Here is a 22,186-nt window from a genome sequence, read left to right on the forward strand (position 1 = left end):
ACTACAAAAGGTTATTCAGCCCCAGATGGGTATGGGCGCTGGATGAATGAAGGTCTCCCCTTCTCCTTCCACCCCCACTTCCTCACAACACTCTGGACTGCAGATGGGGGGGTACATCAGAGTTGCCGGGGAGGGCAGGGTTCTGTATCTGTGCTGGATATTTCTGCTCTGACCCCCTGGGTCCACTGCCCTAAGGCCAGCTGCAGGAGAGCTTCACGTCCTTCCAGTAAGTCCCTCCAGTCTTCCTCCAGAAGCTGTCACTGCAACCAAAAGAGCCCCCTTCCCAGCCAACTTTGAGATTTGTTGACTCATCACCAGGCCCTGGGGCTCATCTTTGGGAATATTTGAGATCTGGTCTCTTTGGAGCTGTAGTTGTTTGTTGTTATGTGCTGTCGAGTCGGCCCTGACTCATAGCAACCCCTCCTTGGGTTTCCGAGGCAGTATCACTATGGAAGTAGATCGCCCAACCTTCCTTCCAAGGAGCGGCTGGTGGGTTTGAACCGCCAGCCTTCCGGTTAGCCGTCAAGTGCCTTAGGTACTATGCTACCAGAGCGTGGCCTCGGGTCTCTGGCCTTTACGAGCACCCCTTGGCATTTGCTGTGCTGTCCTCTCCTTCCTTTTGGGTAGAGCCCTGCAGGGTGGGCAGCGGGCCCAGTTCTGTAGTCCAGTGTAGGCGGGTTTTTTTCATGTGTGCTCTTTTGGTATCAACACCTGAGGAAGGAGGTGGAGGAAGGGCTGGGCAGAGATCTGGGATGCAGGCCCAACAACAGCCTTGGCGGAAGCTCACCCTCGAGAATGACCCAGCAGCTGTGCCCCTGCTGGGCTGAGACAGCCAGGCCTCTCTGCCCCTGCTTCCGTCAGGGTGTGGGCAGTCCTGGGAAGAGCAGGACTCTGCAGTGCAGATCTGATGCTGCCCTGCTTCAGTCGCCTAGGGCTGCCCTAACAGAGCGCCCCAAAGTGGGCAGCGTAAAGCAGCAGAAAACCATTGACGGTTCTGAAGGCTAGTCAGCTGAACTCAGGGAGCCCTCAGGCCTGATCTCTGAAGGCCCAGAGGAAGGTCCTTTCTTGTCTCTCCCAGCTTCTGGAGCCTCGGGTGTTCCTTGGCTTGCAGCTGCACCCTAACTCCGTCCTCACAGGGCCAGCTGTCTTCCCTCTTGTCTCTGTTTCTTCTCCTCTGGTACAGGACTCCACTCAGATCAGATTAGGACCCTTGTGACTCCAGTATGACCTTCCGTCAACTGGTAACATCTCCAAAGACCCTATTTCCAGACGTGTGTATGTGTTCGTTTATTTCTGGTTTTAAGTTACAGAAGGTCAGGTGATCTAGCTTCAGCAGAAAAGGGAGCTTTTAAAGGAAAATGTTATTTCACGAAACTCAACTGCAGGAAATGGTTGCACAGCTGGAAGAATTAAGCTCTAAGGTTATAAGCAGGCTGTCACAGAACTCAATTAGAAGAAATGTGGCCCAACCTCAGGAGAACCTATAAATAGAATCAGAAACTGAAATGGCCCAGGGCCCAGACTGCTCTTGCAGCCTGTCTGAGCCTGTATGGTTCCTCCTGTCTGTCTCTTTGTGTCCCCACTGAGTGTCTCTCCTTGAACACTGGCTTTCTCTGCTTCTCTGGGGACCTGTGGCCAAACAAGGTCATCGTGGTTAGGTGTCCCCACTTCAAGTCAAAGCAAGGATAGTCCAATTCCAGAGTCCTCGGGAGAGCATCTGATTGGTCTAGTTTACCCATCCCTGGTCCAGTCAGCTATGGAGAAGGGCGGAGTCACACAACAAACGTGGCTCCAGGGTCCCTGAGAGGAGAAGGAGGAGGGAGGAAGATAGGAAAGGAGGGAAAGAGGGAGGGAGAAAGAGAGAGAGAGAGAGAGAGGCCTCTCACAGAAGAGACGCTGTAAGGCTGGGGCATTAGAGAGCAGCCCTCATCCAAGGATGGCTGCATAAATACTCCACCTTCCTCACTCAGGTGAGACAGCTCTGAGGCAGGTCTGCGCAGTCCCCCAGAGGTCCCCAGTGGGATTGAGCTCCAGTTTTGATATCCTGGTCTTTAATGGTTCCTGATTGGCTAGCTGCCCTTCCCATCTAGCTTCCTCACTCCCCTTCCTCCCAAATAAGTTCCACCCAAATCCTTGTCTCAGGGGCTGCTTCAGGGGGACCCCAGGTAATTCAGCCCTCCATGCTGTTGTTAAAGAGTCTGGGGTTCTTCCTGAGAGCAGTAAGGGGGTTCACAGCAAGGGCGTGCCAGGATGTCACTTGTATGTTATGTGGAAAACAAATGGAAGAGGGCAAGAGGTGAGGCCCGGGTTGTGCCAGGGAGGGTCTCAGGCGGGGTGTCGAGGACAGACCTGCAGGACACCAGCACCAAGGAGACAGGCAGGGCAGAGGAAACCAGGAGAGAGTGGGGACCCAGGGCCAAAGGAGCAAGCCAGGGCCGCAGCAGTAATGAGGAGAGATTATTAAAATACATAACTAAGGTGGCATCCGTGAAAGACCCAACAGATGAACTAGTGAAACAGGACAGCATTAAGTACAAGCCACAAAGATCATGGGAACCCAGTGTGTGGCAGAAGGAGCATTTAAAATAAAAGTTCTTGGAGCAGTTGGCTAGTCATTTAGGGGAGGTCAGTGGTGAGGGTGTGGCCCTCTAACTTCTCAGGTTTAAAAGATGTGTGACTGTGTGAAATGTGACAGGCCCATCAAATGTGAGCAAAATCCACTGCTCAGAATAGGACATGCAAGTCTCAATTCTGTTTGCAATGTGCACACTTTGCATTGAGGCAGAAAATGCAAAGATAACTGGAAATGCTTTGAACTAACTCAGAGGGTGATAGGACCACACTCCCTCTTTCTCCACCTGACTAGACGCCATATTCATCTAGCGTGGCATTGTAGTGATGATACAGTCTTTTTCTCTCCTTCAGGTGGACAATATTTCAGCCAGGCTTCACTGTGGTTTCTTTCTTGGTAACTGCGTCAGTTAAAGACACATGTCAAAGTAGTGTTGTTGCCATTTCCTTTCTGTTTCTCCATGGAAGTTTCTCAGTGAAGGTGCCTTCCTAGCATTCCCATCTCTCTCTCTCTGTGTCTCTCTGTGTGTCTGTCTGTCTGTCTCTCTCTCTCTCACCCTTGAGCCCTCTCCTTCCTTCTCATCACCCAATTCAAAGTTCTTGTACGGTGGTCAGGAGTCTGCTGCTTAGGCAAAAGGATTGATGTTCTGATTCATGCTACATGCTCACAAACATGGTGCTGAGTGAAAGAATCCTGACGCAAAAGGTCACATGCTGTGTGAATCTTTTTATATAAAATGTCTAGAATAGAGAAGACCATAGAAACAGAAAGTAGATTAGTGGTTGCCAAAGAGAAGAGGGAGGGAGAAGGAGGGAGTAACTGCTTAATGGGTACTAAGTGTTCTTCTGGGGTGATGAAAAGGTTTGGAAACCACACAGTGGTGAGGGAAAACTCAGAGTGAGAATGTAATCAACATCACTGAATTGTGTACGCAGAAAATGTTGGATTGGCATAGATTTTGCTGTGTATATTCTCAACAAACCCCCTTCATCTGTTAGTTTGCCATACTGTGGTATCCAGCTCATATGCCAGTTCAAATTGAAGCTGAAGAAAGTTAAAACACCTGAATTTAGAGACTATCTCAAGAATAGATTTGATGCATTGAACACCAGTGACCAAAGACCAGACGAGTTGTGGAATGGCATCAAGGACATAATACATAAAGAAAGGGCTGGGGGAAGACAGGAAAGAAGAAAAGACCAAAATGGATGTTAGAAGACACTCTGAAACTTGCTCTTAAATGGAGAGTAGCTAAAGTAAAGGGAAGAAATGATGAAGTAAAAGTGCTGAACAGAAGATTTAAAAGAGGGGCTTGAGAAGACAAAGTAAAGTATTATAATGAAATGTGCAAAGACCTTCAGTTAGAAAACCAAAAGGAAAGAACACACTTGACCTTTCTCAAACAGAAAGAACTCAAGAAAAAATTCAAGCCTTGAATTGCAATATTGAAGGGATCTATGGGCAAAATATTGAATGATTCAGGAAGCATCAAAAGAAGATGGAAGGAATACACACAGAGTCATTGTATCAACAAGAATTCCAACAAGATACCCGTGATACATAATACCCACAATCCTTACAGAAACAACAGAAAACAGACCTAGAGTAATCCCTTACAGCCAGACACTGTGGGAGAGAGACCTGATGGATCTACCGACTCAGGACCATAGTACTGGGGACACCAGATTCAGTGGCACAACAAAATACGTGAAAGTCGTGTTCCTCATTCTACATTGGTGAGTAACGACTGGGGTCTTAAAAGCTTTCAAGCGGCCGTCTAAGATGCACCTAATGGTCTCCTATCTTTGAAAGCAAAGAAGAGTGCAAAAAAAAAGGGGGGCATTTGGAAGCAATCATCAGTCAGGATGGCCCTTGAGACCAGAAGAGCTAGATGGTGCCCGGCTACCAATGCCAACCACTCAGGAAAGGATCAAAGCTGGAGGTCCTGGATGGAGTGGGAAGGAAAACATGCAACAAAATCCAGAAACTCAACAGTGACCAGGATTACTGGTCGGATGGAGTCTGGTGAGACCTCCAATACTGTGACCCCGGGATACATTTTGGGCCTGGAATAAAACTCACTCCCAGGGGCTGGCTCTCAGCCCAACAGTAAACGAGATGTACACGCAGACCACTTAACCCAGGGTGATGCACCCACATACTCTATGGAAATGTATCCCTTGGAGCAATCGACCATGGGGCACCAGAGGGGCAACATTCGGAGGGAGGAAATGCAGGACACACAGGAGTGCATAACTGTGAGGGGCATGGGGGAGGGGTGGGTTACTGGGCAGGGAGGGGAGGAGACTGGGTTAGGGTTGGGGATGGTGTGGTGGTTAAGTTTGTGTGTCAGCTTGGCTGGGCCTGGTTGAGTGGCTGGGCAGCTGGATGTAGTATTCCCTATGATGAGACTGGTAATCAACTCCATGGTGGAATCTACTGTGAGCAGCTGAGTAGCTGCCTTTGGGTATGTGGTCTGCTTTCCGTATATAAGAAATAGCTTTGGGAATGGTCTCTTGCTTATAGTACGCTTGAACTCTGCATGTATCTGTGTTGTTCAGTAGCCCGCCATGCTCTGCCCATCTTGGGACTTCCAATGGACTTAAATTAGTGGCCTGCCATGTGGTTTAGTAACATTGGGACTGTGCCTTTTTACTTGTCAACCCTGGGCTTGTCAGCCTCAGCAGCCAGTAGCTGCCTGAGTAAAGAGATGCCTCTGGCTTCAGTGGGGCAGGAGCAAGAGGCAGAGCTGAGGCCCAAGGTCGAGGGGCTTTCACACAGTCCTTAGAGCCTGGCACTTTGAACTCAGACTTCTCGCCTCCTGAACTGTAAGAGGATAAACTGTTTGTTCAAGCCATCCTATTTGTGTATATTCCTGTCAGAGTGGCACTAGGTTACCAGAACAGATGGTAAATGGGGAGTGAAACTAAAAGTACATGTAATGTTGAATGTAAAACAAACTCTGCTCTGTAAAACTTTAAAAAAAAAAAAAAATAATAGAAAAAAGAATTCGTCAATGTCCACCTATTCAGAGGTAGCAAATGATCAGGAACCAGTGGTGTTGAAGGAAGAAGTACAAGCTGTACTGAAGGAACTGGCAGAAAACAAGGCTCCAGGAATTGACAGAATACCTGTTCAGATGTTTCAACAAACATGTAGCACTGGAAGCCCTTACTCGTTTATGCCAAGAAATTGGAAGACATCAGGGTGGCCAGCTGACTGGAAGAGATCCATGTCTGTGCCCATTTCAAAGAAAGATGATCCAACAGAACGTGGAATATCAATATGAAACACAAGTAAAATTTTGCTGAAAATAATTAAAAAATGTTTGCAGCAGTACATACACAGGGAACTGCCAGAAATTCAAGCTGGATTCAGAAGAGGATGTGGAATTAGGGATATCATTGCTGATGTCAGGTGGATCTTGTCTGAAAACAGAGAATACCAGAAAGCTGTTTACCTGTGTTTTATTGGCTATGCAAAGGCATTTGACTGTGTGGATAATAGCAAATAATGGATCACAGAAGAATGGGAATTCTTGAACACTTAATCGTGTTCATGAGGAACCTGTACATAGACCAAGGGGTATTCATTCAAGCAGAACAAAAGAATACTGCATTGTTTAAAATAAAGGTGTACGTCAGGGTCATATCCTTTCACCATACTTATTCAATCTGTATGCTGAGCAAATAATGGAACAAGCTGGACTATAGAAGAAGAGCACACCATCAGAATTGTGGGAAGGCTCATCAACAGCCTGCGACACACAAATGACACTACCTTGCTTGCTGAAGGTGGAAATGACTTGAAGCACTTACTGATGAAGATCAAAGACTCCAGCCTTCAGTATAGATTGCATCTCTGCATAAAGAAAACAGAAATCCTCACCACTGGACCAGTGAGCAACATCATCGTAAATGGAGAAACGATTGAAGCTGTCAAGGATTTTATTTTACTTGGATCCACAGTCAATGCCCGTACGAGTAGCGTCAAGAAATCAAATGACATATGGCACTGGGCAAATCTACTGCAGCAGACTTCTTTAAACTGTTAAAGATCAAAAATGTTACTTTTAAGACTGAGGTGTACCTGACCCAAGCCGTGGTGTTTTCAATTGCATCATATTCATGCAAAAGCTAGACGATGAATTAGGAAGACCGCAGAAGAATTGATGCATTTGACGAAGAATATTAAATATACCACGGACTGCCAGAAGAATGAATAAATCTGTCTTAGAAGACATACAGCTGGAATGGCCCTGAGAAGCAAGGATGGTGAGACTGTCTCTCATACTTTGGTCGTGTTATCAGAAGGGACCAGTCCCTGTTGTTGTTGTTGTTGTTGTTATGTGCCGTCGAGTCGGCCCCGACTCATAGCGACCCCTCCTTGGGTTTCCGAGACAGTATCACTACGGAAGTAGGATTGCCCAACCTTCCTTCCAAGGAGTGGCTGGTGGGTTTGAACCGTCAGCCTTCTGGTTAGCAGGCAAGTGACTTAGCCACTATGCTACCAGAGCTCCCAAGTAGAAGGATGCAATACTTGGTAAAGTAAAGGGTCAGTGAAAAAGAGCAAGCCTCTTAATGAGATGGGTGGACACAGTGGCTACAATGGGCTCAAGCGTAGCAATGATTGTGAGGTTGGTGCCAAACCCAAAACCAAACTCACTGCTGTCGAGTCGGACCTAACTTACAGCGACCCGTCCTTGGGTTTCTGAGGTGGTATCACCACGGAAGTAGATTGCCCAACCTGTCTTCTGAGGAGTGGCTGGTGGGTTTGAACTGCCAGCCTTCTGGTTAGCAGTCAAATGCCTTAGGCACTACGCCACCAGAGGAAATGTCTCGTTCCATTAGTTGCTATGAGTTGGAACCCACTCGATGGCACCTAACAATAGTAACAACAATTCTCACCAACAACAGTAACAGGTTAAATTAAATCTTTTAAAAAAGGAAACTATATTGAGGTGATGGTTACACAAAATTGTGAATGCCCTCTATCAATCACTTAAAAATGGTTAATTGTATCTTTTGAGAATTTCACCTTAATAAAGAAAAATAGTCTACAGTTTAGAGATGTCACAGGGTTAGGAGAAACCCCAGGGCCTTGTGTTCAAAAATGTTTTTCTTTGTGTTACACTAAATCACACGGTCTAATGTCGTGACCACTAGCCACATGTGGCTATTTAAGTTTAAATTAGTTAAATTAAATGAAAGATTCCTTTCTTCATTCGAACAAGTCACATTGCAAGTGCTCAGTAATGACATGTAAGGTTAGAGGCCACTGTATGGAAATGTGAAGTTCTAGGACATTTCTGTGAGTTAGAGGAAAGGTGGGCACAGTTGCAGGTTAGTTTACAGGCTTGGCAGCAGGAAGGTACAGGTGTTCCTACTCAGAAGGCAGCTGTCTTCTGTGTGACGTAGGCTGCAGAGTTACCAGGTGAGAGTGAAAGGGGAGTTAAAGAAGTTTTGATGAGAGGGAATTAGATTCAAAATGGTGGCATGGTGGATGGCCTCAACTGGAAAACAGGAATTCCAGGGTGATGTTGAGAGTGAGAGCCCATGAATTTGCTATTGCAGGGTTCTCCTGACTCAGATTATGATAGGGACCTGGGCTATCCTATCTAAGGATCCACCTCTGTCCCTCCAGTACTTGCCAGGTGGTTCAGACACTCTTAGAATTTTAATCCTTGGCATCTGCTACATTTGTTACGGTCTCTTCATTTGTTCCTAAAACAGTGTGAGCAGCTACATCTCTGTCCTGACCATGCCCAAGGTCCAGGAGCAGAAAGTGGATTATACAGGTTTCCCCCACTGTCCCGAAGAAGAGTGCGCCTATGAAACCTTTTGTAAGCCAAAAGGGCCTAACGTGAAGAGGCAATTACCATTCATTGATAAGGGAATTTTTTTTGAGCATTCCCAGACCCAAAAAGTCACCTATCAAGTCACACCAGATAACACATAAAACCTAAAATGACACTAACATACAGTGTTCACAGACAGTTCAAAGCCGTGGGAGCTTGATGCTGAGATGCAGAGTGGACTTCCGGGATAGGAGGTTGGCAACGCTGCTCTCACTGCTTAAGCTGCACACTGCCTCTTCAGCAGCTCTCTGTCAAATAAATGCTGAACGCAAGTTTTGCTTTTCACCATTTTTTGTAAAAGTGAAAGTTCTCTGGATTTCTTTCGGTTACTGAAAACAGGCACTAATGTAGTTCTTTCATAAAAATGAAGTGGCGTAAAGTGAACTTTTGAAAAGCAAGGGATTCCTGTAGTTCTCTGGCTTGCAGCCCTTGCCTCAAAGGCAGGAAGGTTCTAGCTCACCCTAGGCCCTGGGGGTGACTAGGACCACTCAACTTATACTGGGTATTTTCTCTGTTTGGTTTATGGGTGCTGGATTTTTTTTAACCCCCTGTCCTGAGACCTCAAATATATATGCTCTCCTTCAAAAAGCTCACTCACTGCCATCCAGTCGATTCCTACTCATAGCGACCCCCCATTGGGTTTCCAAGGCTGTAAATCTTTATGGAAGCAGCCTGCCTTATCTTTCTTCTGCGGAATGGCTGCTGGGTTTGAACCACTGTCCTTCTGGTTAGCAGCTAAATGCCTTAACCACTACACCACCAGAGCGCCTTATGCTCTCCATGGGAACTTTTTTTTTTTCAACTGAGGTGAAATTCCCAGAACAGAAAAGTAACCATTTTAAAGTGAATAATTCAGTAGCATTTAGTGCATTTACAAGTGTTGTATAGCCATCATCTCTCTCTAGTTCCAACCGTTTTCACATACCCCTAAAGGAAACACCATAACCATCGCCCCCTCCTCCAGCTCCTGGCACCACCAGTCTGCATCTGTCTCTCTGGATTTGGCCATTCTGCTGTTTCATAGAAACGGAATCCTGATCTGGCTTCTTCCACTCAGCGTAACTCAGGTTCACCCGCATCATGGTACATGACAGCCCTTCATTCCCTGTTATGGTTGCGCGGTCCCCCTTTTGTGCATAGACCACAGTTGGTTTACCCATCATCAGGCAGCAGATGTTTGGGCTGATTCCACCTCTGGCTACTGTGAATAGTGCTGCTGTAGTGCCTAAGGCATTTGACTGCTAACCAGAAGGCTGGCAGTTCAAACCAACCAGCCACTCCTCGGAAGGAAGGTTGGGCAGTCTACTTCTGTAGTGATACCACCTCGGAAACCTGGTCGCTGTGAGTTGGATCAGACTCAGTGGCAGTAAGGCTTTTTTTTCTTTTTGGTATACGAATATCTGAGTACTGGTTTTCAGTTCTTTAGGATATATACTTAGGAGTGGAATTACTGGGTCATCTATGTTTCCCTGGGAAATTTGAAAATGTATTTCCTTATCCATGGTAGCTGGCCAACTCATGTAGTAACTGAGAACTTTTGCCTGTCAAATACAAAGGTGGGGGATGGTTGGGGAAAACTGGGCTTCTCCTGTCGGTGGCGTCTGGTAGAGAGACGTCTGAGGTTCCTTGAAGGCCAAAGACTTGTCATTTTCTTATCAGTCTTAGCAGGACAGATAAGAAAACAGAATAAATCCAGGCTTGTGGCTTTGCTGGGAGTTGAAAATTATGTTTGTTAAGGTGCTTTTGTCTCAAAGTAACCAAATGCCTGACTCAAACTGTCTTAAACATGAAGGAAATTTGTTATCTTTTATAATAGAACTTCCAGGGGGAGGACAGACTTTAGAGCAGGTTGATTGAGTGGCGAATCAACATCATCAAGGACCCATTTCTTTCTGTTTCTCTGCACCCCCATCTTTGTTGTTGGAGTCATCCTCAGGCCAAGAGGTCATCAATTCTTTTGTCTCTTTCCTGGGAGAATCTTTCCCAGAACTTCCCTACCCTGACTTTGACCTCTCTCCTTGTTCCAAAAGTGAGTCATGTGCCTGTTCCTCACCTGGAAAGAGAGATGACGTGATCACGACGAGCTTGGACCAATCACCTGGGTTGGAATGGATTGAGAGTCATCCACAACGTCCACCACTTGGATACTGGCAAGAGAGTGGCTAAAGTGAGGCTATTGCAACCTAAACTCAGTAGGAAATGAAGTGGAGGTAGGAGGGTCCTGAGAAGGGATTTTGGATGAATTCAAAAAACTGCTAAGCCTAGAATAATTGAAAGAATAGAGGGTGCAGGGGAGCTGTGGTGGCATAGTGGGTAAGGCACTTGACTGCTAACCAGAAGGCTGGAGGTTCAAACCCAGCAGCCACTCCTCGGAAGGAAGACTGGGCAATCTACTTCCGTAGAGATACTGCCTTAGAAACTGAAGGAGGGCTTGCTATGAGTCAAAATCAACTCGACAGCAGTGAGAGAGGGTGTGAGAGAATGATTCAAGATTGTAGAGGAAGATTAGTCCTAGAGAAGTCAAGGTTCAGGATGTGGTCAAGGGAGATGGTGGCTTAAGTAGAGTAGTGAAGATCATTGCAATATGAAGCCCAGGCCTGAGGAGCCAGCCAGTTGGCCTGGCCTTGGGTCATTCTCATAGTCATTGAAGTCATCAGTGTGGTGGTGGGAACTGAAGAAGGCTGAGCCAGGTGCAGAACTCTCAGAGAATAAGGATTGATCACTTAATGAATTGGTGAGTAGATACCAGCAATGAGAAGGGGTAGAAAGTGGTACATCCAGATGCCATGAGCCTTAGCATTTACTCAGGGTGGAGAGTATTATCTGGAAGTAGAGTTGGGGAGCATGAAGGACACCATGGAGAATAGGGGAAGCATTAGCATCATCCACAAGGGAGTTCAGGGACCATTAGGGGAGAGTCTGGTTTTATTTAGTGCGGGAAGTAGAGGGAACTCCGAGTGCAGAGTCCACAGGCTGGGAGCTGAGCCGTCTTTCCCCCAGATCAAGGGGCCTCTCAGATTCCTCTCCTACTAGTTGGTAATAGAATCAAGTCCAAAGCAGCTCTTCCCTGGTGTCCTTTATGCCCTAGAGCTTGTAAGCTCCAGAGAGGGAGTAGACAGTACTGGTTGCTCATTCAAAATTTCTTCCCCTCTTTTCCTTTGCTAACAGAATCCTAATTTTTTTAGGTCTTGAATCCTTGGTAAAGGAACCTCTATCTCCAATTTAGGGGCATTATCAATCCCATTTCACCTGTGGGTGACTGATTTAGGAATGGATACAAAAGCTAGTTATGGCCACTGAAGTGTGAGGGAGTGTTTGTTGGGAGGCTTCCAAGGATGGGTGTCATTCCTAAGAAGGAGACAGGAGAAGAGAGGATATTTCTACTGAGCTCAGGGAGGTAGAGCAGAAAGGTAGAAAGAACATGGTTGGGGCCATTGAGTTAACTGACTCTAGAGCCACCCTGCTTTAGGACTTCTTTCTTTATACTGTTTAAGCCACTGTAACTGGGAATTCCTTTTACTTATAACCAATGCAGTCTGATTCAGGAAGGAGTGCTGGAGAACCTTCTGTGGTTGATCAGAAGGCTGGCAGACAGCTTCTCCAAAGCACAAAACAGGCAGAGAGAGAGTTTCTGTGATCACCAGAAGGCTGAAGCACAGCATCCTGGAGCTGCAGAGACGGGAAGGACCCAACTGCTGGGGGGCAGCCCGCCTGGGTGCTGGGGGGCCTTGTTTCCTTCATACTGGCAGACCATCTCCTCTGTAATTTGCTCCCTTGTGTCCTCACCCAGGCATCTCCTGGTCATGGATGGCCCAGGAATGTGACATTAGAATGTGGGTCAGGCATCTGCTACCTGCTATACCCCATGCCTCAACTCCCTCCCCTTTTCTTCTTCTCTGGTAGAGGTCTGCTAGGTTCTTCTTGTAGAGCAACTAACACTGATAGATGGGTGGTGGCTGCACATGAGACTTATTGGTGGGAATCGAACCTGGGTCTCCCACATGAAAGACGAGAATGCTACTACTGAATTACCAGTGCCCCCCAACTCTCTGAGCATCTCCATATAAGCCCTCCTTGATTGTTAAAGGGTGACTGCATACCTATTCGTTACAGTCAGATGAACGCAACTAAAGCCCAGCCTCGTTGTCTTACCCTCCACCAAACTGACCCCACCTTCTATCTTGTGGTTGCCTTGACTTCCCTACCATCTAAAAGTTCTGTAAAGACACAGTTTTTTTTCTCTCTTTTTGGTTTGCAGTTGTCCTCATTTGTCAATTGATGTCTCTAGTTCCCTGTTTACAATCTTGTAGGCTTATTTACTTTGGATCCTTCCATAAGCTGGGTTGGTTTCTGGGTTATATCATCATGTGTGTTAATGGTCAGTTGTTGTTGGCTGTTGTTGCTTCCCTGTCCAAAGGTCTCCCTTTAGTATCTCTTGTAAGGTTGGTCTGGTTTTAACAAATTCCCTTAATTTCTGCTTATCTGGAAATGTCCTAATTTCACCATCATATTTGAGGGACAATTTTGCTGGCTACATAATTCTTGGTTGGAAGTTTTTCTCTTTCAGGGTTTTATATATACCATCCCATTGTCTTCTTGCCTGCATGATTTCTGTCAAGAAATCTGAACTTAGTCTTATTGGTTGCCCCTTGTAGGTAACTTTTCGTTTTTCCTGTGCTGCTCTCATGATTCTTTCTTTGTCTTTGGTTTTGATGAGTTTGAGGATGATATGTCTGGGTGATTTTCTTTTGGAGTCTATCCTATTTGGTATTCGTTGGACTTCCTGAATGGATATATTCTCATCTTTCATCATATCAGGGAAGTTCTCTTCCAACAAATCTTGGACAATTTTCTCAGTGTTTTTCTCTTTCTCTTCCTGTTCTAGAATTCTGATTACACATAGGTTATTCCTTTTGATGATATCCCACCTGAACCTTAGGCTGTCTTCATTTTGTTTTGATCGTTTTGCTCATTGATCCCTTTCCAAAGAAGTGTTCGGGTATTTGCCTTCAATCTCCCTAATTCTGTCTTCCATTACATCAATTCTACTCCTTTGCCCTTTCAATGTGTTACCTATTTCTGACAATTTAGTATTAATCTTCTGGATTTCTATCTGTAGCTTTTGAATCATTTCTAATTTTTCATGTATTTTGTCATTTTGTTCTTGTATTTTCTTCTGAAATTCTTGTAGGGTTTTGTCTGTGTTTTCCTTGATCTGTCTCTCAATCCTTTGATGATACCTACATATAATTCTTTTGAATTCCTTATCAGGGAGTTCCAATGCTGTGTCTTCCTCAGGGATGTGTTTTGCGTCTGTATCCTGGTCTCTTGTTTCTTCTGCTTTATCTTGCTTCTTTGTGTACACTGTGATGCTCTGTTGTCTCCAAGGCATTGCAATGTTTTTGTGTTTATATTTAATTGGTGAGTGTACGTTGGAATGACTTACCCACGATTTTCGTTCTCTTTGTTATGTTTGTATGTTATCTTTGCAAGCAGGGTACTGTGCTGTGCTCCTCTATTCACTAGTTGACAGCACTTATACACTCACCACCTGTCTCCTTTCCTGTTGTGAGCCTCTTGCATATCCCTGCTGACCTTGGCAAACAGAGCCTATTCTTAGGTCCCTGGAATCCGAATGAGAATACTATCACTTTAAAATCCAAAATGGCTGCCACTTGTAAACATTAAAACAGTATGGTTTTGCCCTTGTTCACTTTAAATATCCAAAATGGCTTTCACATGTAAGCAATCAAAATGGCTGCACCCTCCAGACAGCGGAAAGTCCACAGCTCAGGTTGTCTCCCTCCTTGCTGTTTCCCTTCCTGGTCATAGGCCACCAGCGCAGTCGTCCCTGCAGCCCTTGGTGACTGGGGCTGATCTTTAGGTCAATTCTCAGGTCCCAACACCACTTGGAAATATTCAGGCTGTTGGTCCCGTCAGAGTAGCTGACTGCAGCTCAGACCATCTTTGTACTCACTATTTTCATTCAGGTTTTTGCACTAGTTGGTACCTAATCCACTTCTGTATGGTTCCTTTCAAATCTCAAGGCCCCAGGATTATCTTCTGTATCTTTGTCAATTGGTTTTTCTTTTCTTTGTCAAAGAGGGTCTGTGTTGCTTGTCTGCCTATTCCTCCATCTTATAGGCAGTAAGTCCTCTTAAAACCAAACAATTAGCTTCACCAGTAACGAATGTTACTTGAGCACTGAGCTCTTTTAAGAGCTGTCTATGGGGATCAAACTGACCACAGCAGCTTGAAAGATGAGATAGGACACCTTAAGGGCAGTGAATTTATGTTAACAGAAGAGGAACAACTCGGAAAAGGAGGATGAGGATGGTTGCACAACTCAAACTATCTAGTCAGTGTCACTGAATTGTACATGTAGAAGTTAAATTGGTTTTGCTGTGTGTATTCTCAACAAGAACAAAATTTTTAAAATGGAAAAGACCATTACATTTTGAAGTACATCTAGGTGAGTTGGCATTACATAGTCTGTAAAGACAATGTTCTACCATCCTACTTTAGGGAGTAGCAACTGAGGTCTTAAAAGCTTGTGAGTGGCCATCTAAGATACTGTTGGTGTCTTTCTGTGTGGAGCAGAGAAAAGTGAAGAAAATCAAACACTCCAGGAAATAGTCCAGAGGCCTCATGGACCACACCAACCACAGCCTCTGCTGCCCTGAGACCTGAAGGAGCTAGATGGTGCCCAGCCACCGCTACCAACTGCTGCGATCGAGGTCACATTAGAAGGTCCTGGACAGAGTGCGAGAAAGATGTAGAACAGAACTCAGAATCATGAAGAAGACCAGACTTAGTGGTCTCACAGAGACCGCTGCAACTCCCGAGACTGTAGCGCTTAGACACCTGTCAAACCTGGCACTGAGCTCATCCCTGGGGACCACCTTCTGTCCAAACAACAGGCCTAAAGGTGAACAGTAACATGTGAGGAACGTGCTCTTCAGAACAATCACCACACAAGACCAAAAGGGCAGCATGTGCCAAAAACAAAGCTCAGCAGACAGAAAGGGGCAGGGAAGGAGGATGATGGAAACAGGAGCCAGGGAGGAAGTGGGAGAATGCTGTTACCATCGAGGGGATTGCAACCAGTGCCATGAAACAGTGTGTACAAACTATTGAATAGGGCCTAATTTGTTCTGTAAACTCTCACCTAAACCACAATAAAATGTTTTCAAAAAAACAAAAGACCATTAGGGGGTATCACACGGAATGTTGGAGGTGCATCAATGCCTGCTCACCCAGGCCCATGGTAAGATCCCTAATCTCTCAGAGCTTCACTTTGCTCATCTGTAAAATGGGGATGATAATAACATCTGCTTCATAGTGTCGTCACAGTAAATAATCAGCTTGCCCAGGGCTGGTGTGTGCTAGTGCTCAGAGATGTAGCATATGAATCCAGATCAGGAAGATTCGAACCCTGAGGCCTCCAGGAGGAGAGGGGTTTGCAGGGAAATCTGAGGGATTTATGCCCGGGAGACCTGAGGTCTGGGCAAATGCTGCCCTTTTGGTCTTGTGTGAGTGAGGCTGGCCTGGCCCAGCTACCTATACTTTCTCCTGCTTATGTTTTCAAAACATAATTCATTTAGTAACCAACACTGAGCTGGGGGAATGAGTCTCCATCCCAGCCTTCCCTGAGTGAACTCAGTTTCCTCACCTGTGTCCATGGGAGAATTAATAGAGATAATGTATGTGCATGCCACCAGCACGTGGTAGGTGCTCAGAAATCTTTCCTCGCCCATTTTGGACATTCAATGGACACCAGATTATTTTTACTCCTGTCTTCAACACAAGTGGTCATGAAATCTTGCCTCGTTTCATAGCAGTAGATAAAATGTGGGCTTTGGGCTGGCAGGTGAGTGCCCAGATCCCAGTCTTGTACTCAGAGTCTGTTGAACTTTGAGCAAGCCGCTCAGCCTCTCTGAACTTTAGTTTCCTGTGGGTAGGAGAGAAAAACCCAAATCTGACTATTTAGAAAAGTCCCAGAGTGCAGAGTGACCCCGGAAGGGGTGAGCTGCGAGCCCTCATTTTCTCCATCTGGAAAGAGCTAAGTCAGGAGTCCCAAATTCAAAATTCGCTCTGTGCACGGCTTGCCCTATGCCCTGGGACGAGTCCTTTACCCTCTCTGCTTCTCTGTTACTCTGGTGTCCCAGCTCCAAGGTCACTATAACCGCCTGTGGCACCACAACTGACCACCAGAGGGCAGCAATGCACCAACGTCGCTGTGACATCTGCCTCAAAGTAGTTTTGTTTGCCCCGTTGCTGTTGTCTAACCCTGGATAAGAAAATTGTGGTGAATAATAGTGGTGTACGTCTCTCCTTTTCAGTGCCTAGTCAGAACAGAGTCTTGCCCTAGTTTACAAACGGAACAAAGGCTCAAAGCATAAGAAATGTAAGATGATTTGAATGCAGGGAGTGTATCATTGTATGTCTGGGTTGTTTAGCATCAGTAATCGATTACCAGCCTTATGGTTCATAAGGCATTTTGTTATCCTCAGTATCAGAGAATTCTCTTCTTCTTCCCAGTTTACAGGGGAACAAACTGAGGCTTCTAGTGCTTAGGCAACTTGGTTTAGCATTTTCTTAATTAGCTCTGTTTTAGAGGCTATTCTGGGGACTCCCAGAAACACTGGTCTGACAACTACTGACCTTGGCATTTGGCAGCAGTGTTGATGTGATGGGCTGTGCTGGGTCCTCGTGCGAATACTGTTCTGTGTTTTGTAAAAGGCATTAAGCCTCCTTCTCTGTCTGAACGTCTGCACCTGCCGTGCAGTAATAGTAGCTCCACACGGAAATAGATAGTTTTCAATCAGTAGTGGTTCCCAAGGGACTGTCAAATGATACGCCTGTCCCCAACTCCACAGAGTTTGAGCAGAAAGACCACCATCTGCTTCTGAAAAACGAGATCTGTTAAATCCTTCGATGTTCACATCAACCCGATGAGATGAAGCAGGTAGCTCCTCACACAGGTGGGGAAAACGAGGCTCCAGGGGGGCCTGCATCCACAAGTGAATACATAGCCCCTCAAGGCCACGCTCTCTGCCTCCTGCTCCCTGGGCCTAGGTTGAAGCAGACACTGAGGAACACTGTTCTCCGGCGCTGCTCAAGGTACTGCAAGGAACGAGCCCCTCTGCTTAAAGGATGCCAGCCTGGCTTTGTTATCCATGCCATTCCTGGTACCTTTGGAACCTGCTTGCCTTACGGTAGCATAACGGGTAACCCTTCCCTGACGACCTGCCAGCCATGGGGGTACACTGCTCAGATGGCCTCCAGCAGGGCTGCGGTGAAGAGCAGGGCTGCCGTCCTAGCTGCCATCGCTCTGGATCCACCTTGTTCATGCCCAAGCCATCCTTTCTCTGGGCAGAGAGAGTCCCCGTGGTTGCCTGTCCTGTGTGATGTGGAATCCCTCCAACAGGTGACTTAGAACTGCACTGTTAGCAGAGGCTCTTCCTACCCGTTCCCTCCTGCTCCCTCTCCTCCTACAATGCCAGGCCTGCATCACCATCTGACCGCTCTCCCTGCTCCCCCAGCTCCTTCCCTTCATCCTGCAGAGCACAAGCCTTTCCTTAGAAAGGCTGAGCCCATCTTGGTGTCTGCTTCTCAGAGGATCTGAACCAACCCAAGTGACTTCCATGTTGTGGAATGAGATCTTGAACTCTGCAGGTTCCAAGACACAGTCACCAGTTGTCAAGGAAACAGGGTTTTGCATTATAATGGTTAGGCCCTTGGACTTTGAAATCAGCCAGACCACAGGTAGGACTTTCAGGAGGAAAGGAAGCTTCTTAATCTATTAAATCAGTGGTTTTCAACAGGGGATGACGTCACCCCCTAGGAGACATTTGACAATGTCTGGAGACATTTTCAAGGCGTTCTGGTGGCTCAGTGGCTAAAGCACTTGGCTGCTAACCCAGAGGTCAGCAGTTCAAACCTACCAGCTGCTCCGCAGGAGAAAGATGAGGCAGTCTGCTTCCATAAAGATTTACAACCTTGGAAACCCATATGGCAGTTATATTCTGTCCTATACGATCAGAATCGACTCGGCGTCAGTGAGTTTGGTTTTGGTATGTGGTCGCTGTGAGTTGGAATTGACTTGATGGCAGTGGGTTTTGTTTTTGGTTTGAAGACATTTTAAATTCCCACAACTGGAGGCAGGGTTGTTGCTATTGGCATCTAGTGGGTTGAGGCCAGGGATGGGGCTAAATATCCTGCAATATACAGGTCAGCGCCCCACAGCAAAGACTCCTCCAGCCCCACGTTTGCACGATGCTAAGGTTCAGAAAACGAAACGAATCGAAACTCGCTGCTGTCGAGCCAGATCAGACTCATAGCGACCCCTCCTTGGGTTTCTGAGGCAGTATCACTACGGAAGTAGATTGTCCCATCTTCCTTCCAAGGAGTGGCTGGTGGGTTTGAACCTCCATCCTTCTGGTTAGCAGTCAATGTCTTAGACACCACGCCACCAGAGTTAAATGGAGATAATAATGGTAGCCGACTCAGCTGTGTGAAGAGCCCATGGGGTCACGGTTCAGTGTCTGTCATTTCCACCTCCCTCCGCCCCTTGTAAACGTTACCAGGGCAGGGACCAGATGATTCAGATCAATATCTCATCAATGACTGGAGCATGAGCCATGCTGCGTGCATTGTTATGAATTGAAATATTTATTAAATGAGTGTGGGTCAGCAAATGGTGACTATTGTTGTAGTGATGCACAGTGTCTTCCAACCCGTGGCTCAGTGCCTGGGGCATAATTGGTTCTCGATATTTGTGGAATGAATGAATGAGAAAAGAGGGATTATTTACTCGTTAACCACTGATTTATACGCCTTGGAGAGAGATGGAGGCTCTCGGGAAATCAGCCCAGTCTTTTTCTTTCCATTTGCAAAGAGGACTCTGTGTGTGTGTGAGTGTGTGAGTGTGTGTGTGAAGGAAGCATCCCTAAAGGATTTAGACATCTGCCAAACCTTGGGGCCAGGGGCTTGAGTCTAAGTCCTGCCGAGTTCAGGACGCACGTTGTAGGCAAAAAAGGAAGGCGTCCAGGCTTTGTGCGGACTCGCAGTGAAACAAGAGCTGTTTTCAGGGCCCAGGAACATGCTCTGTCCCATGTTTAATTTCTTCCATCCGTCTGGTATCTGACCTCTGCTGCCCTCTAAGCCGTTGCCACACATTGTCTGCGCATGTTCCCATATAAGGTGATCTCGCGCTCCCTTCCTCTCTGCTCCTCTCCCGCTTTCTTGCCTCTCTCCCCTGCCTTCCCTGGCAGGCTCTGCAGCGCCGATGGATGGACGGATGGATGGAGAGCGGGAAGGGGCAAGGGGCTGCCAAGGAATGTGGCAGGTTTATTTTCGTCCGGGCTGCATTCTCTGCCAGGCCTCCAGGCCCCAGCCACTTGGGGATGTCACATGCCGATAAGGCCGTAGGGGTGACTAAGACTTGTGGTTCAAATCTGCAACACCCCAGGTGTGAGCCTTCGTTACCGGCGGTGGAGGGGAGTAGTAGGAATTCTGAGGTTGCAGGCATTCCCTTCCCACTGCCCTGCTCTGAGTCGAGTCCCGGAAGGACAGTTTGGATCCTTCAGAGCAGCAATGGCAGGGCTTCCAATCTCCAGCCACCTCAGCCTGTCACCGGACAAAGCCCAACATCCACAGCAGAGTGGAGAAGAGCCAAGTCCCTGGTTGAAATTAGTAGCTGTGTGACCTTGAGCAAATTACCTGACCTCTCTGACTCTGTTTCTTCATCTGTCAAAATAGCATCTGTCTGATAGTGTAAGTAAACTCCACGAGGGCAAGAATTTTTGTCCATTTGGTTCCTAGTTGTTTCCCCAGCACCTAGAGTAGAGTCTGGCACGCAGGCAGAGGCCTGGCTAAGGTCCAGCAGGTATGGCACGTGCTCTGGGTGCTGCTCGTAGGGGGCGCCACTGAGCAGTTTCTATGAACCATCACAGTTTCCGTCGCCCGCTGTGAGACATCACTCAGCAGGTTAAAGCTCAGGCTGTCGGATTTGGGAGGAGCCCTGGTGGAGCGCCCCCCAGAGGTTAAGTTCTGAGCTCCTGAAAGCGACCTGCTCCCCGGGGGAAAGATGTAGCAGTCGGCTTCCATAAAGATTAAGTCTTGGACACCATATGGGACAATTCTACTCTGTCCTGTAGAGTTACTATGAGTTGGAATCAACTCAGTGGCAATGGGTTTGGTTTATGGGTAAAGGCAGACCGTGTGGTCTTGCTCTGCAGAGTGTAGGAAGAGAAGAAACTGAAAAACATGACTTTGAGCACATCAGAGATCAGTTTTCATCAGTGAAAGCCAGGAAGGTGCAGTTGTGATTTTCATGGAGTGCCGTAACGTGCTAAGTGAAAGATTACCAAGCTTGACTTGTGTTTTTGAGTCTATGTTGTGGTAAAATCTCTAAAAGATGGCTGTCAGGTGTTTGGACAGGGGCGCCATTTCGGTGCCTGCTGTAGGTGCTATTTTCTGTAGGAGATACTCAAATATGTGAACGAATCAAATGAGATAATGCTTTTAAGTGCTTAGCAACCAATGAATGATAGCTGTTACTACCTATTTCAAGAACAATAAATATTTTTAAGCAGTTATTAAATGTCAGGGAGCTCTGGTGGCGTAGTGCCTAAGGCATTTGACTGCCAACCAGAAGTCTGGTGGTTCAAACCCACCAGCCACTCCTCGGAAGGAAGGTTGGGCAATCTACTTCCGTCGTGCTACTGCCTCGGAAACCCAAGGAGGGGTCGCTATGAGTCGGGACCCACTGGATGGCACATAACAACAACATTAAGTGTCAAGGATCCCTGTGTGGTGCAGATGGTTAGCGTGCTAGGCTGCTAGCTGTAAGAAGCAGTTTGAGTCCACCCAGAGGCCCTCAGAAGAAAGCCTGCTGATCCACTTCTGACTCAATAGCAACTGTTGTTGTTTTGTTTTTTGGTTTTAAGCGCCAGGCCCTGCTAGGTTTTGAGGATGCAACAGTGAATAAGACAGGTAAGTTACCTGCCCTCATGGAGCTTCTATTTTAATGGGAGAAAGATATATGATAAGATAAAGGAAGTTTGGAGAGTAGTAAATGCTATGAAAGAAATTTAAGAAAGGAATATGGAAGACATATATTTTTCATAGCTTTCTGTCACTCACGGTAAGAAATACATTTTTTGCGTGACTGAATTCACAGACACGCATAACTAAGCTGAAGTAGAATTTTCATAAACACTTGTGGTGAGTTGCTTGCTAAGATGCCCACCAATAATTTCTCCCATATTGGCAATAAAAAGTTTTTAAAATAAATAGACATCAGAAAAGGCCTCTGCAAAACTGGAGATCCATTTGCAGAAAAATGAAACAAGATCTGTACCTCACACTACACACAAAAATGAACTCCAGATGGAGTTAAATGTGAAACCTAGAACTATACAGTTCATGAAGGAAAATTTAGGGTCAAGTTTAAGGGCCCTAGTACATGGCATAAATAGACTACCAAGCATAAGTCAAAATGCACAAACAGCAGAAAAGAAACCAGATGATTGGGACCTTCTAAAGATTAAATTTTTATGTGCTTCCAAGGACTTCTCCAAAAGAGTCAAAAGAGAACCTATAGATTGGGAAAAAATATTTGGTAATAACATATCTGACAAGGGACTTATCACTAGAATTTATAGAATACTCTAACACCTCAATAACAAAAAGACAAACAATCCAATTAAAAAATGGGCAGAAGACATGAATAGACACTTCACCAAGGAGGA

This window comes from Orycteropus afer, unplaced genomic scaffold, assembly GCF_000298275.1.
Source record: "Orycteropus afer afer isolate SDZICR_OR568_19922 unplaced genomic scaffold, OryAfe1.0 scaffold00048, whole genome shotgun sequence".
In the NCBI taxonomy this organism is placed as follows: Eukaryota; Metazoa; Chordata; class Mammalia; order Tubulidentata; family Orycteropodidae; genus Orycteropus; species Orycteropus afer.